This window comes from Thalassophryne amazonica, chromosome 18, assembly GCF_902500255.1.
Source record: "Thalassophryne amazonica chromosome 18, fThaAma1.1, whole genome shotgun sequence".
Taxonomy (NCBI): domain Eukaryota; kingdom Metazoa; phylum Chordata; class Actinopteri; order Batrachoidiformes; family Batrachoididae; genus Thalassophryne; species Thalassophryne amazonica.
This window is the reverse complement of record NC_047120.1, coordinates 7,104,736-7,122,677: the sequence shown is the minus strand read 5'-3', so window position 1 is coordinate 7,122,677 and position 17,942 is coordinate 7,104,736.

Below are 17,942 nucleotides of genomic sequence, written 5' to 3'. Positions count from 1 at the left end.
TCATCCTTATCCCACGAGGTGAGATCCTGCAGGAAGCTCCAGACTGAGGAAGATTGACAGTCTTCTTATGTTTCTTCCATTTTCTAATAATTACATCAACATTTGTTACCTTCTCACCAAGCTGCTTGCCTATTGTCCTGTAGTCCATCCCAGCCTTGTGCAGGTCTGTACTTTTGTTCCTGGCATCCTTAGACAGCTGTGTGGTCTTGGTCATGGCGGATAGGTTGAAGTGTGATTGACGGAGTGTGTGGACAGGTGTCTTTTATACAGGTAACAAGTTCAAACAGGTGCAATTAATACAGATAAAGAGTGCAGAATAGGAGGGCTTCTTAAAGAAAAAGTAACAGGTCTGTGACAGCCAGAATTCTTGGTGGTTGGTAGGTCATCAAATACTTATTTCATGTAATGAAATGCAAATTAATTCTTTTAAAATCATACAATGTGATTTTCTATTTTTTTTTTTAAGATTCTGTCTGTCAAATCTTCAAAATTGACAGTGGATCAAATACTTATTTGCCTCACTGTATCTGTGGTGAATATTTCATCACAATCATGTAATCATGCTAACAAACGGACAAATAAATAAATAAACACCAATGATTTTATTGTGTCTTTGGCAGATGCAATAAATTTTAACTTTAGCAAACACCAAATCCATGAAAAGATGAATATTGTAGCCATACATCACCTGGATCCACATTTCTGTATACATGCTTGATTTTCTGGGGTTCAAAGCGTAATCAGCACCTTCCAGTGTGGCATCATGAAGCTGTCAGGTCTCCGGATCTGCTTGGACTGTTGCCACCATGACCCCCGAATTTGGCAAAAATCCAAAAAAGTCACTTGGGTGGTTAGTTCATTGATAGATGTGTGAATATTTGGCAAAAGGTCAATTCAAAATTGGTTCCCCCAGTCCAAATTTTCTTTCACAACCTTGTGACTGAAGAGCCACTTTCACTTCTATACGGTACTTAAAGAAATCAGAACTGCTTGTTGAGTGTTCTATCTGTAATCTATTAAAACACAATCTCAAAGGTTGGGTAATTCCACTGTAAAAATTACATTCTGAGCATTTTTTTAATACTAAGATCAATTATGCTCAGATTTTTTTCCCATTTTTTTTTAATTTTCGTCATTGTATTGCTGTTTAGAATGCCGAAGGCATTAACTCTTTCATTTCACATTTCCGCCATCACAGAAATCTCAGGTAGCATCTATTCAAATCCATCTTCTGCTCCTCAGTCTGCTGCAATCTTCTGACATTTTTTTTATTTTATGCAGTAAAGAAGACAGAATATTTACAGTTTCAAAGTGTACATTCTGCCCCATCTCCCCCTCTGTATTCCCCATCTGTGTGTTCAGTGTCTGTGTGTTGGGTGGGCGTGACTGACCTTGTTTCCACTCTGCTTCCACCCAGTCAAGCTCACCTGCTCCTCCTCTACATTAATTGCCTCCAGCTGCAACATTTAAACCTGATCTCACTCTCCACAATCACCAGTTCGTTGTTGTAACCACCGTGGTAACTACTTGGCCAGTCTGAACTTTTGTAGCATCGTTGTATGCTGTGTTTTTGTTGCTCCTTTTTAACCCCTGTGTTTTTAATGTTTTTTTTTCCTCTAGCCCTGCCACGCTCACCAGCCCTACCTGACCTGCTCAGCCTAATGTTCGTCCTCCTCTGCTCATCTTTTGGACTCCCTTCACTGTTGCATTAAAATCTGTTTGGAGTCTGTTATTGTGGGTTCAGTTTCTGTTTGTCGCCTGTGCTTAACACGCGAACAACAACAAGAGTTTAACACATCAGTAACATCAAGCAGTTAGTTCAAAACTGAGGGTTCCTGGTTCAAGACCATTCTCCATGTAACGTGGAGTCATCTCAGGAAGTGCATCTGGTGTAAAACCTGTTCAAATCAACATGCAAGTACATATCAGATCTGCTGTGGTGACCCTGAGCAAAAGGGAAAAGTAGAAAGAGCACAGCTGTAAGAAACCTGTGCAGGACCATTGGAGACATATTCAAACTGTTCTATTGTGATGTGGATATGAGAAGAAATGACATAAAAGTATTTCTAAGTAAGTGTGTCGGTGGTTAATCGAGTGTCAGATGGAGTGATGAGTGTGACACTGGAAACTGAATGTTGGGAAGGTGTCGTAGCACGGACCCACAACAGGGGGCGCAAATGAACGGACAATGAGTAAGCCAAAAGGTAACAATTTAATGTTGTGATAATACACAACATGCAGCCGCATGACGTGGTGGACCAGAAGGTCTGCCGTCTCCTGGGCTGTCGGGAGCTTCTGGAGGGCCACGAAGTGGGCCGCCTTGGAGAACCGGTCCACTATCGTGAGAATAACGGTGTTGCCCTGGGACGGCGGGAGGCCCGTGATGAAGTCCAGGCCGATGTGAGACCAGGGGCGATGAGGCACTGGCAGGGGCTGGAGGAGTCCCGTCGTCCTCCGATGGTCTGCCTTGCCCCTGGCGCAGATGGTACAGGCCTGGACATAGTCCCGGACGTCGGTTTCCAGGGACGCCCACCAGAAGCGCTGCTGGCTACTGCCATGGTCCTACGCACTCCGGGGATGACAGGAGAGCTTGGACACGTGACAGAAGTCCAATACGGCAGCTCTTGCCTCTGGTGGGACGTACAGTCTGTTCTTGGGGCCAGTCCCCGGGTCCGGGCTCCTTGTCAGGGCCTCCCGGACGGTCTTCTCCACGTCCCAGGTGAGGGTGGCCACGACAGTGGACTCGGGGATGATGTCTCGGTGGGGTTCGACAGCCCCGCTTTGGCTTCTTCTTCGTGCACCCGGGACAATGCATCTGGTTTTTGGTTCTTGGTCCCGGGCGATACGTGATCTGGAAGTCAAAGCGCCCGAAGAACAGAGACCAGCGGGCTGCCTGGGGTTCAGCCGCTTGGCGGTCCGGATGTACTCCAGGTTCCGATGGGTCTGGGAAAACCGTGAAGGGCAACGATGCCCCCTCCAGCAGGTGTCTCCACTCTTCAAGAGCCTCCCTCACCGCAAGAAGTTCCCGATTGCCGACGTCATAGTTCCGTTCAGCTGGGGTCAACCTGCGGGAATAAAAGGCACAAGGATGGAGGACTTTATCAGCCTCCACGCTCTGGGACAGCACGGCTCCTATCCCTGAGTCAGAGGCGTCCACTTCTACTATGTACTGGCGATCAGGTGCAGCCAGAACTGGTGCAGTCGAGAACCAGCGTTTCAACTCCTGGAACGCGGCTTCGCACCGATCCGACCAGGCGAAGGGGACCTTGGTGGAGGTCAGGGCAGTCAGGGGGCTAACTACCTGACTGTAACCTTTAATGAACCTCCTGTAGAAATTTGCAAAGCCTAGGAACTGCTGTAGTTTCCTGCGGCTTGTTGGTTGGGGCCAATCTCTCACCGCCGCAACCTTAGCCGGATCAGGGGCGACAGAGTTGGAGGAGATGATGAACCCCAGGAGGACAAAGAAGTGCGGTGGAACTCGCACTTCTCGCCCTTCACAAACAGCCAGTTCTCCAACAACCGCTGTAGGACCTGACGTACATGCTGCACATGGTCTCAGGGTCCGGGGAACAGGATGAGTATATCGTCCAGATATACGAAGACGAACCGATGCAGGAAGTCCCGCAAGACGTCATTTACCAAGCTTGGAGTGAGGGCCGAACGGCATGACCAGGTACTCAAAATGACCTAACGGGGTGTTGAATGCCGTCTTCCATTCGTCTCCCTTCCGGATCCGAACCAGGTGGTACGCGTTTCTAAGATCCAATTTCGTGAAAATTTGGGCTCCATGCAGGGGCGTGAACACTGAATCCAACAGAGGTAACGGTATCGGTTGCGAACCGTGATCTCGTTCAGCCCTCTGTAATCAATGCATGGACGGAGTCCGCCGTCTTTCTTGCCCACAAAAAGAAACCAGCACCCATCGGGGAGGTGGAGTTCCGGATCAGCCCGGCAGCTAAGGAGTCCCGGATGTAGGTCTCATTGATTCGCGTTCCGGACGTGAGAGGTTGTACAACCTACTGGATGGGTACTCAGCGCCGGACCAAATCGATGGCACAATCATACGGTCGGTGCGGGGGAAGAGTGAGTGCCAGATCTTTGCTGAAAACGTCAGCAAGATCGTGGTACTCCTTTGGCACCGCCGATAGATTGGGGGGAACTTTGACCTCCTCATTAGCCGTAGTGCGGGAGGAACCGAGGATCCTAAGCACTCCCTGGTGGCAGGTTTCGCTCCACTGCATCACAACCCCAGACGGCCAATCAATCCGGGATTGTGCTTCACCATCCATGGAAAGCCCAAAATCACTCGGGAGGTAGAAGGTGTTACATGGAACACTATCTCCTCCCTGTGATTCCCAGACACAACCAAGTCACTGGTTGTGTCTGATGTGTGATTAATGGAAGCAGGGTTGCCATCTAGTGCTTGCACCTGCAATGGTGCGGCAGAGCCACCAGAGGGAGCCCTACTTCCTTTACCCATCTGCTGTCCAACAGATTCCCTTCAGACCCCGTGTCTATCAGTGCTGGGGCATGAAGGGTTAATCCCACAAAGGATTGTTACTGGATTCGTGCAGATTTGCGGGGTTTTCCCGCGTGCGTGTTATGACCCCACCCTTAGCCCAGTTTCTAAGGACGGGCGTTGTAGTTTGCAGTTTTAGGGCAGTCCTTCTGCATGTGCTCGCAAGAGCCGCAGACAAAACACTCCCCGCGGCCAGCCTCCTTTGTCTGATTTTTGATTTTAATTTGGCCCTGCTCGTGTCCCTAGCCTCCTCAGCAGGGGGAGCCGTAGCCACACGGAGCTCTCTGGCAGTGAAGCGGTGGGGACGGACGCCACCTTGTCAGAACCGGAAGGGGGAGGGACGGCTCGTGCCCGGTCACAGCCCCCCGGCCCTGCTCCCGACGATGCTCATTTAAACGGTTGTCTAAGCATATAACCAAATCGATCAGCCCGTCAAATTCCCGCGGTTCCTCCTTGACCAGTAGGTGCTCCTTAAGGGACCGGGGACAGGTCCATTTACAAAGGCGGCGTCGGAGCGCAACGTTATTCAGCCCGGACCTCGCTGCCGCGATGCGGACGTCGACTGCATACTCGGCTGCGCTACGGCGCCCCTGTCTCATCGACAGCAGCACGTTCGAAGCGGTCTAGCCTCTGTTGGGATGATCAAACACTTGTTTGAATTCCGTACGAACCCAGTATAAGACGTTAGGAGCCGTGAATTCTGCTCCCAAAGCGCCGTAGCCCATGCGCGTGCCTTTCCTCGAAGCAAATTAATAACATAAGCCACCCGGCTAGCGTCTGATGCGTACATGACGGGGCGCTGTGAAAAGACGAGCGAACACTGCATGAGGAAGTCCGCGCACGTCTCGACACAGCCCCCGTACGGTTCCGGAGGGCTTATGTATGCTTCAGGGGACGGTGGGGGGGTTCGTTGAACGACCAGTGGAACGTCTGATACAGGCCCAGGACCAGCCCGAGGAGTGGCTGCAGCAGCGCCCTGATCGCGCGCTTCCACCCTGGCGGTGAGAGCCTCCACCCTCCGATTAAGGAGGACACTCTGCTCGGTCACTCATTCTAACCGGGCCTTGAAGGCGGTTAAGATCTGCTGCAGCTCACTCAACCCGCCTCCCGCTGACGCCTGCGCTCCTGGCTCTTCCATTGGCCGTTCAAGCTTGAGTTGACGCCCCTCGGAGTCCATGATGATGGCCGAGAAATCCTGTTGGGAAGGTGTCGTAGCACGGACCCACAACAGGGGGCGCAAATGAACGGACAATGAGTAAGCCAAAAGGCAACAATTTAATGTTGTGATAATACACAACGAAACGTGTCGTAATTTTCACAGTCAATAAACACCAGGTGATGTGTGGGCAGGCACGAAGATAGAAGACGCCCGACGAGAGAGAAGCCGCGTCCCACACGGCTTCCACCACCAACGGTCTGAAGAACACCGGAGTCGCCAAGTCCCGAGTCCCCAGGTGGCCTCTGTCTTCGGCTGTCGACCCTGGTACTGCTGGCAGAAAGCAGAAATATGATGTGTGAGTGTGAGTCCGCACACTCAGTAATTTACAGTCCAGACACCGTTAGGAGGGAGCACCTCCACCTCCAAATCACACACACTCATGCAGCTCCTGTTTGTCCCTCTTCTGGGTCTTCACAGGAATGCGACTGCACACAGAACAATGTTAGACAACGTATTAGTCAGCAGAGAAATTACCTTGGTACTGGTAGTCGATTTCTCGGCGGGGAGGTGGAGTTGCAGTCCGGCTTTTATGGTGGTGATGATAAACGAGTGACAGCTGGTGCAGAGGATGAGTGACAGCTGTCACTTCTTCTGGGTCTGGCGCCCTCTCGTGCTTGGAGCCCGCACTCCAAGCAGGGCGCCCTCTGGTGGTGGTGGGCCAGCAGTACCTCCTCTTCAGCGGCCCACACAACACTGAAGGGGTAATACTGAATGAATGATGATGAATTAGTGATGTGTGATAGACAGGCATCTGCAGGACTGAAAGACAAAGTTTACAAAATGGTAATGAGAGCAGTTCTGTTGTACAATTTCGAGGTGGTGATGCTGAAAAAAGGCAGGAGCTGAGCTGAAGTTCTTACAATTTTCCCTGAAAATGACGAGGTTTATTAATGTGCACTTCATACACTGGTCATACAGTTTGAAGACAAAGTGAGAGAGACACAATTGAGACTGATTTGGCATGTGAGACACCTCCTCCTGTGGACACAGGGAGGGACACACAATACAATCCCCAGCAATTTTCAGGGTCTTGTCAGAGAAGAACTACAGCAATCATTTGTACCTCCAATTTTGTTTGCAAGTCATCCAGCCAGATTGTGTGCAAACTCCTTGGAAACCATCTGAGCTTGATGTCTACCCAGATTTACATCAAGCAGAATGCAGTCTGAACTGAATCCTCAAGGGAACCACAACAAATCTGAACACTTCTATAGACTCTGCAGGTCTGAAGAATTCTCCACCATTCTACCACAAGAACATCATCTATCTCCCTTAGCAACACCACTGGTATTAGAATGTCATGTCCAGTGGTGACAGTCTGAATTTTAAACCAACTTCATAGCCCACACATTTACCAAAAGATGATGATCATTTAGTGATTTATACCATTGTCACGTCCATCAGGTCTGATGTGCCCTGTCAGTACCCCGAGTCACACTGAAGCACACTGAAATCACCCATGGCTGAAAACAGTGTTATATAATAATGCTGTGAGCTCTGGGCCATACACAACGAGCTGAGCTCATTGGTGCTCTCTGTACTAAGATTAAACATCTGTCTGGTTTTAAGTAAAATATCAAATGACAGATCTATTTTGGTGTCATATAAAATAAATGAATGTTTTCCATTCATGCAATTGCATTTAAATTGAACTAGGTTCGTCCCATTGAGATTGAGATCTGTTTTACAAGGGAGACCTGGACAATTTTTAAAGAACCCAGTTCACCTAACCTGCATGTCTTCAGATGTGGGAGGAAGCCGGAGCACCCACAGGAAACCCACACAAATATAGGGAGAACATGCAAACTCCACACAGAAAGGCCAGAGGTGGGAACTGATCCCACAACCTTCTTGCTTTGAGGCAACAGTGCTAATCACAAGGCCACTGTGGTGCCCAGGAAATAATGTTAATGCATTGAAAGAAGGAACATAACATGGATTATTTCAACTGCACCCATAAACATTCCTTTTTTGTGTAATACCATGGGAAAGGAAAATCTATATATGCATACAAATATTTTAAAAAATACATACCTTCCTAAGGGCCCCTTCACACATAACATGAAGTTGGGTGAAAAAAGCACAAACTGACCGAAAAAGGGAAAAAAAAAAAAAACAGACAAATTGGAGAGCCGCGAAACATTCCACCTGCTGTCAGGAGGGACACACAGTCGGACAGGCGTGAATCATCACGTGGCAATGGTTTTGTGCACGCTTGCGTGTGCTCACACAAACAGTGCAAGCACACGGAAGTTATGACACCACATTACACAGAAACAGCAGCAACAAATGTAAATAAATCAACAAAAATGTGTAAGCACAAAATAATATATTATTCATAAGGAAGTAATGAACTGACGTGGATGCCCGCAGATGTACGCGCCTCACGGTGGAGTGTCATGAGGTGTGATTCTGCATGTCACAGTGTGTGTTCTCCAGCTGTGTTCTGTAGGTACACAGGGATCAGCCCCTGCTGCTTGCCACTGACACGCCCACTTGTCTGGAAAACTTACAGTTCACATAAAAACATCTCAACCTCTGTCCATTTGTCCTGTGATTATTTATCTTATGCATTTGTTATGTAAATATGTAATTATTTTTTTGTTGTGATTATTTGCCTACCTTTCTCGTGTGCCCTCTGTCAGTTGCAGCTGACGTGAGCCCCTGGCTGGCTCATGTCATGGCGCAATGAGCAAAGCGAACACACGTGAATGTGTTCACACCTTTCCCCGTGGTGGGACTGACAATAGCCTGGCCGGTGTCCGGCTGATAACACAGTTCACACCTTGCCATGTGCACTGAGATGTGGCTGTGATCTTGTCTGTTTGTAATTATCAGCATGTCATGAGAGCTCACCCACATGTGCATTGTACACAGTGGTCAGCTGTTCTAGCATGGACATGCCAGCCATCCATATGAGCTGGACAGTGATCGCATTCTGGCCACCTCGGGGGGGCACATTCACATGCCACCTGTTTTGGGTGGCACACCACACTCTCACATGCAATTTGTGGTGGTGGTGGGGCACAAGCAGAGTCCCACGATATTTGTGTGGCAACCCACTCATGGGGCACTTAGAAAAGGTGAGGCCATTCGCACATCCAGCTCAAAAATGGTTTGCCTGCACTCTATTTTTGTGCTGGGACCGCAAATGGCCCCGTCTTTTCTATGTCCCCCACAAGTGATGTTGGATGTTCATGGGTGGCACCTGGACTCCGGCCGATGCTGGCCGAGAGTGGGTCAAATGGGCACTCACATGGCATTCGCCGAATGTCAGCTGCTGTTGTAAAGGCTGCCTCAGTCACACCATGCAATCATGGTTCAACATAGCTGATGATTTTGTTATGGTCCTGGGCCTTGTGGGCTGGGTATATGGTTGTGTTTGTTTCTGCCCTCTTCTTTGTCTGCAAGGTGCTCATTTCTGGAGGAGGCACTATAAAACTCCACCTGTTCTTCCACTTATTCCTCCCTCTCTGCTGCTTTGGGTCCTGACGTGCTGCTGCCGGGTTCCGGGTCCTTCGTCATGCAATTTTGAGTTTGTTTTTTAATTTCACATACCATACATTTCTGCACATATACAGGCATAATACATCCAAACACTTGCCTTCACCACTGACGCTGACACTCACACCTCATTTTTGTTTCTGTTAAATAAATTCTTATTTTGTGCACGCTACTCCGGCATGGTCTCCATTTTTGTTATGGCTTTGAGCCGGTCATAACAAATTGGGGGCTCGTCCATTTCTAGGTTTTGTAATATTTGTTGTAGTTTAACTAATTTCGTCTAAACTGTGTTTCTGTTGTGGATTACGGTGTTGGATTGGGTGCTTGTGCGTATTGGATAGCTCTTGTATTTTGTCAGCTTTTGGGGCTTGTCTGAGTTATCTGTGCACTTTGATTGGCATGTGCTGGGGAAGCCCATGATGTCATTTTCCTTATTTGGATAGTTTGCGCTTTTGGAGATGTGTCGGTAGTTAAGTTTGGTTGCATTGTTTGTGCAGCGTGATGGAGCATTTTTCCATGGTTTTTGGACGCAATGCATTGTTTTGTGGAGGCTTGGAAGGTAAGTGTGAGTCCTCTGATGTGCACTGGTGTTTTAGACATGTGTCCCCTTGTAGGTTGTAGCGGTGTTTCCCAATAGGGGTTTCACAGCAGATTTTTTTTTAGTGCAGAGGTATGGCGGGTAGAAGCTTGGGTGCATTTCCGTGTGGTTGCTAGCGTGCTGGTCGCCTGTAGCATGCCACTAGCTTATAAGTGCTTAAAAACCCACTGCTACACCTCACGAAGACTAGGGTTGAGTTTGTAAGTTGGTGGGTAGGTAGTTTAGTGGGGGCGTCCTCGTCTTTGGTTGGCTATTGTTAAAGCCGGTGGTGTACATTAGACGGGTTCTCACTTAAGCTTCTGTTTGGTCTCTTGTGGAATTTAGCCATGGATGAAGTTGTTGAAGATTTTATTGAGTCGCTATGTGAAAATGGTTTGGATGTTTGGACAAAAACAAACAACTTTTAATGTTGGCAACACTTTATAAAGTTGAAGTTGGTACTACTCAGAGGACTAAAGAATACGAGGTCTATTAGAAAAGTATCCGACCTTATTATTTTTTTCAAAAACCGTATGGATTTGAATCACGTGTGATTGCGTCAGACAAGCTTGAACCCTCGTGCACATGCGTGAGTTTTTCCACGCCTGTCGGTTGCGTCATTCGCCTGTGAGCAGGCTTTGAGTGAGGAGTTGTCCAGCCCGATGGTGGATTTTCATTGTCAGGAAATGGCGGAATGATTTGGGCTTTTTTCCATCAGAATTTTTTCAGAAACTGTTAGAGACTGGCAGCTGGAAACCATTAGAAAAATTTATCTGGCTTTCGGTGAAAATGTTACGGGCTTGGTAGAGAATAAGGAGTGTAACTGTCTCTTTAAGGACGGCCCCCAGCGGCTGTGGGGCGTGCCGCGCTCCGAAGCCGCCATCGACAGGCTGAACGACCATTTCATTTCTAAATGGCTGTCTGGATCCGTGACCATCGTGTGCCATTTCTCTGGTTATCACAAGAGCTGGAAATCAACCATTTTCTGGCAGATTTCACTTTTAACAAGGGATTTTGTCATGGAAAGCCAAGCGGAGGCTTCACGCGTCACGATGGATTCGCTACTGGAGCGAGACAAAACCACCTCCGTTTTGGTCTCACACGACGGCTTTGAGATGGTGTTCAGACAGCTGTCGTGGTTTTTCCATCGAGTGATTATCCGAGAAATTGTGGATGTGCCTGGACATGCCAGAACATGTCCCATGAGGCTTCATCACGGCGTTGCTGTGTGCCATACGGCACTGCCGCGACGCGCGGAGCCTCCGCTCCTCTTTCCATGACAAAAACTCCTGTAACAGTGGAATGTGCCGTTCATTTCCAAACTGGACGCTGTGTTTTATCCGGGATGTTGTCTGACTAGCACAGGAATTGTGAAAAGACGTGGACATCAGCACTTTTTCGGCACATTGAGACAGACGTGTGGAGGAATTCCGGGTGTTGCGGCAGTGCCGCATGGCGCAAAGCAACGCCGTGATGAAGCCTCACGAGACATGTTCTGGCATGTCCATGCACATCCACAATTTCTCAGATAATCACTCAATGGAAAAACCAACGACAGCTGTCTGAACGCCATCTCAAAGCCGTCCTGTGAGACCAAAACGGAGGTGGTTTTGTCTCGCTCCAGTAGCAAATCCATCGTGACGCGCGAAGCTTCCGCTCGGCTTTCCATGACAAAAAGTGAAATCTGCCGGAAAATGGTTGATGTCCAGCTCTTGTGATAACCAGAGAAATGGCACACGATGGTCACGGATCCAGACAGCCATCCGTTTAGAAATTAAATGGTCGTTCAGCCTGTCGATGGCAGCTTCGGAGCGCGGCACGCCCCACAGCCGCTGGGGGCCGTCCTTAAAGCGACAGTAACACTCCTTATTCTCTACCAAGCCCGTAACATTTTCACCGAAAGCCAGATACATTTTTCTAATGGTTTCCAGCTGCCAGTCTCTAACAGTTTCTGAAAAAATTCTGATGGAAAAAAAGCTCAAATCATTCCGCCATTTCCTGACAATGAAAATCCGCCAAGGGGGTGGACCACTCCTCACTCAAAGCCTGCTCACAGGCGAATGACGCAACCGACAGGCGTGGAAAAACTCACGCATGCGCACAAGGGTTCAAGCTTGTCTGACGCAATCACACGTGATTCAAATCCATATGTTTTTTGAAAAAATAATAAGGTCGGATACTTTTCTAATAGACCTCATATATTAAATGTAATTTGAAGTCTAAGTTATTTTAGACTGGGGTTTTAATGCCTGGTACTGTTGAGCCTGGTGCAAAAATGAGGTGGGCTTCATAGATAATTGGCAAAGCTTCTGGGGAAAACCTGGTCTTGTTAGGAGAGACGGCATCCATCCCACTTTGGATGGAGCAGCTCTCATTTCTAGAAATCTGGCCAATTTTCTTAAATCCTCCAAACCGTGACTATCCAGGGTTGGGACCAGGAAGCAGAGTTGTAGTCTTACACACCTCTCTGCAGCTTCTCTCCAACTGCCATCCCCTCATTACCCCATCCCCGTAGAGACGGTGCCTGCTCCCAGACTACCAATAACCAGCAAATATCTATTTAAGCATAAAAATTCAAAAAGAAAAAATAATATAGCACCTTCAACTGCACCACAGACTAAAACAGTTAAATGTGGTCTATTAAACATTAGGTCTCTCTCTTCTAAGTCCCTGTTGGTAAATGATATAATAATTGATCAACATATTGATTTATTCTGCCTTACAGAAACCTGGTTACAGCAGGATGAATATGTTAGTTTAAATGAGTCAACACCCCCGAGTCACACTAACTGTCAGAATGCTCGTAGCACGGGCCGGGGCGGAGGATTAGCAGCAATCTTCCATTCCAGCTTATTAATTAATCAAAAACCCAGACAGAGCTTTAATTCATTTGAAAGCTTGACTCTTAGTCTTGTCCATCCAAATTGGAAGTCCCAAAAACCAGTTTTATTTGTTATTATCTATCGTCCACCTGGTCGTTACTGTGAGTTTCTCTGTGAATTTTCAGACCTTTTGTCTGACTTAGTGCTTAGCTCAGATAAGATAATTATAGTGGGCGATTTTAACATCCACACAGATGCTGAGAATGACAGCCTCAACACTGCATTTAATCTATTATTAGACTCTATTGGCTTTGCTCAAAAAGTAAATGAGTCCACCCACCACTTTAATCATATCTTAGATCTTGTTCTGACTTATGGTATGGAAATAGAAGACTTAACAGTATTCCCTGAAAACTCCCTTCTGTCTGATCATTTCTTAATAACATTTACATTTACTCTGATGGACTACCCAGCAGTGGGGAATAAGTTTCATTACACTAGAAGTCTTTCAGAAAGCGCTGTAACTAGGTTTAAGGATATGATTCCTTCTTTATGTTCTCTAATGCCATATACCAACACAGTGCAGAGTAGCTACCTAAACTCTGTAAGTGAGATAGAGTATCTCGTCAATAGTTTTACATCCTCATTGAAGACAACTTTGGATGCTGTAGCTCCTCTAAAAAAGAGAGCTTTAAATCAGAAGTGCCTGACTCCGTGGTATTACTCACAAACTCGTAGCTTAAAGCAGATAACCCGTAAGTTGGAGAGGAAATGGCGTCTCACTAATTTAGAAGATCTTCACTTAGCCTGGAAAAAGAGTCTGTTGCTCTATAAAAAAGCCCTCCGTAAAGCTAGGACATCTTTCTACTCATCACTAATTGAAGAAAATAAGAACAACCCCAGGTTTCTTTTCAGCACTGTAGCCAGGCTGACAAAGAGTCAGAGCTCTATTGAGCTGAGTATTCCATTAACTTTAACTAGTAATGACTTCATGACTTTCTTTGCTAACAAAATTTTAACTATTAGAGAAAAAATTACTCATAACCATCCCAAAGACGTATCGTTATCTTTGGCTGCTTTCAGTGATGCCGGTATTTGGTTAGACTCTTTCTCTCCGATTGTTCTGTCTGAGTTATTTTCATTAGTTACTTCATCCAAACCATCAACATGTTTATTAGACCCCTTTCCTACCAGGCTGCTCAAGGAAGCCCTACCATTATTTAATGCTTCTGTTGTGTGGGCCGCTGAAGAGGAGGTACTGCTGGCCCACCACCACCAGAGGGCGCCCTGCCTGGAGTGCGGGCTCCAGGCACCAGAGGGCGCTGCCGCCTCACAGGAGCAGCCAAGGTGACAGCTGTCACCTATCAACTGAGACAGCTGACATCCATCAGCAGAGGGGTATATCAGCTGGACGGCATCTCCACCTCATTGCCGAGATATCGCTCTACCAAGGAGGTAACGTATCCAGCCCAACGAATTGTCTTCTGACTATTGAATACTTTTGCCTTTGCACAGAAAGAGAGAAGAACAGCAGGAGACTGTATTTTGGGATAAGTACTCGCATTCCTGCACTACAGTGTTGTTGTTGATTAGAGGTGGAGGTGGTGTTTCCACCCTACGTGTTGCTGGGTGCAGCCGCACCCACATCTGACTGTTTCTGTTCCTCGCCAGCAGTACCGGATCCGACGAGCGGAGGCAGTGGCCACCTGGGAGTTCGGGACTTGGCGGCTCCAGTATTCCCGGGGTTCGGTGGCAGAGGAAATCGGGTGGTTCCGGTTCGACTCGGACAGACGTCTCCTATCGTCGAGCCTGCCCACACGACACCATTGGAATTGGTTATAACCACAATTGTAATCTGTTGTGTTTGTTGTGCGTATTCACAACAGTAAAGCTTTGTTATTTGACTTTCTCCATTGTCCGTTCATTTGCGCCCCCTGTTGTGTGTCCGTGTTCCTACACTTTCACAACAGGATATCTCGGCCAGCGTCATGGATCCCGAGGGGCGTCAACCGGCTGTTGAACGGCCAATGGAAGAACAGGGCGCACAGGCGTCCGCAGGAGGGGTGATCGGTGAGTTGCAGCGGATCCTCACCGCTTTCACGACTCGGTTGGATTTGATGACCAAGCAGAACGTCCTCCTGAACCGCAGGGTGGAGGCTCTCGCCGCGCAGGTGGAAGCGCGCCCTCCGGGCGCCGCTGTGCGTAATAATGACGTTCCACTGGTCGTTCAACGACTCCTCCCTCCTTCCCCTGAAGCATACATAAGCCCCCCAGAGCCGTACGGAGGCTGTGTGGAGACGTGCGCGGATTTCCTTATGCAGTGTTCGCTCGTCTTCGCACAGCGTCCCGTCATGTACGCGACCGACGCTAGCAAAGTAGCTTATGTGATAAATCTGCTTCGTGGTGAGGCACGCACTTGGGCTACAGCGCTCTGGGAGCAGAATTCACGGCTCCTTCAGACATATGATGGGTTTGTGAGGGAGTTCAGAACAGTGTTCGATCACCCTAATAGAGGAGAGACCGCTTCAGCCGTGCTGCTGTCAATGAGACAGGGGCGCCGGAGCGCAGCTGCCTATGCAGTTGACTTCCGCATCGCGGCTGCGAGGTCCGGCTGGAATAACACTGCCCTCCGCGCCGCCTTTGTAAACAGACTGTCGATGGTCCTCAAGGAGCACCTGGTGGCTAAGGACGAACCGCGGGATTTAGATGGGCTCATCGATCTTGTCATACGATTAGACAATCGGTTAGAAGAGCGCCGTCGGGAACGAGATGAAGGGTGTGGCCGGGCACGCGTCGTCCCTCTCCCTTCCGGTTCCGACCGCATTCCGGCCTCCACACGCTCCACGGCCCCTGCGCTCCGTGCGGTTACAGCCCCCCCTGCTGACGAAGCTATAGACACGAGTAGGGCAACATTTAGGGCACCAGTTACACAAAGGAGGCTGGCCCACGGAGCGTGTTTTGTTTGTGGCTCGATAGAGCATCAATTAAGAGACTGCCCCGAGCGGTTAAACGCCAAACGCCCGCCCCTAGAAACTGGGCTAGGGGTGGGCCAAGACATTCACGTGAGACACACCCACATCGCCACACGACTCCCAGTTGCAATCCTGTATGAGGATTTAACCCTGAAGGCCCCAGCACTGGTGGACACGGGCTCAGAAGGGAATTTGCTAGACAGCAAGTGGGCCAGGGAGATGGGGCTCCCTCTGGTGGCGCTTACCTCGCCTGTGCAGGTACGGGCACTAGATGGCTCCCTACTCCCTCCTATCACTCACAAGACACCACCAGTAACCCTGGTGGTGTCGAGGAATCACCGGGAGGAGATCGAGTTTTTTGTGACTCCGACCACCTCCCGTGTGATTTTAGGGTTCCCCTGGATGTTGAAACACAATCCCCGGATCGATTGGCCGTCCGGGGTAGTGGTTCAGTGGAGCGAAACCTGCCATCGGGTATGTTTAGGTTCCTCGGTTCCTCCCGGTTCTCAAGCCAGGGAGGAGGTCAGAGCCCCGCCCAATCTAGGGACGGTGCCGGTGCAGTACCATGACCTTGCGGAGGTGTTCAGCAAGGATCTGGCGCTCACCCTTCCCCCGCACCGCCCGTATGATTGTGCCATTGATTTGGTTCCAGGCGTTGAGTTCCCGTCCAGTAAGCTGTACAACCTCTCACGTCCTGAGCGCGAATCAATGGAGACCTACATCCGGGACTCTTTGGCTGCCGGGTTGATCCGGAATCCACCTCCCCGATGGGTGCGGGTTTCTTTTTTGTGGGGAAAAAGGATGGCGGATTACGTCCATGTATCGATTACAGGGGGCTGAACGAAATCACGGTTCGTAACCGATACCCTTTACCCTTGTTGGATTCGGTGTTCATGCCCCTGCATGGAGCCAAGATATTCACCAAGCTTGATCTTAGGAATGCATATCACCTGGTTCGGATCCGGAAGGGAGTCGAGTGGAAGACGGCATTTAACACCCCGTTAGGTCATTTTGAGTACCTGGTCATGCCGTTCGGTCTTACAAACGCTCCCGCGACGTTCCAAGCATTAGTTAATGACGTCTTGCGGGACTTCCTGCACCGATTCGTCTTCGTATATCTAGACGATATACTCATCTTTTCTCCGGATCCTGAGACCCATGTTCGACATGTACGTCAGGTTCCTGCAGCGGTTGTTAGAGAACCCGGCTGTTTGTGAAGGGCGAGAAGTGTTGAGTTCCACCGCACTTCTTTGTCCTTCCTGGGGTTCATCATCTCCTCCAACTCTGTCGCTCCCGATCCGGCCAAGGTTGCGGCGGTGAGAGACTGGCCCCAACCCACAAGCCGTAGGAAGCTGCAACAGTTCCTCGGCTTTGCTAATTTCTACAGGAGGTTCATTAAGGGCTACAGTCAGGTAGTTAGCCCCTTGACAGCCCTGACCTCGCCAAAAGTTCCCTTCACCTGGTCGGATCGTTGCGATGCCGCGTTCAAGGAGTTGAAACGGCGCTTCTCGTCTGCACCCGTTCTGGTGCAGCCCAATCCTAGTCGCCAGTTAGTGGTTGAAGTGGACGCCTCGGACTCAGGGATAGGAGCCGTGCTGTCCCAGAGCGGGAAAGGACCGATAAGGTCCTTCACCCGTGTGCCATTTTTCCCGCAGTTTGACCCCCGGCCCGAACGGAACTATGACGTCGGCAATCGAGAACTCCTTGCGGTGAAAGAGGCTCTTGAGGAGTGGAGACATCTGTTGGAGGGAACGTCTCGTGCCATTCACGGTTTCACTGACCACCGGAACCTGGAGTATATCAGGACCGCCAAGCGGCTGAATCCAGGCAAGCCCGCTGGTCACTGTTCTTCGGCCGTTTGTGACTTCCAGATTCACCTACTGTCCCGGGACCAAAAAATCAAAGATCGGATGCTTTGTCCGGGTACACGAAGACGAAGTCAGAACGGAGTCGTCGGATCCCCCGGATCCCATCATCCCGGAGTCCACTATCATGGCCACCCTCACCTGGGACGTGGAGAAGACCGTTCGGGAGGCCCTGGCACGAAACCCGGACCCCGGAACCGGGCAGAGGAATAGACTCTACGTCCCACCAGAAGCAAGGGCTGCGGTTCTGGACTTCTGTCACGGTTCTAAGTTCTCCTGTCATCCGGGGGTGAAAAGAACCCGTGGCAGTCGTCCGGCAGCGCTTCTGGTGGGCGTCCCCTGGAGACCGACGTCCGGGATTATAATCCAGGCCTGTACCACCTGTGCCAGGGGCAAAGCCGACCAACCGCAAATCATCAGGATTGCTTACAGCCGCTGCCCGTACCTCATCGCCCCTGGTCTCA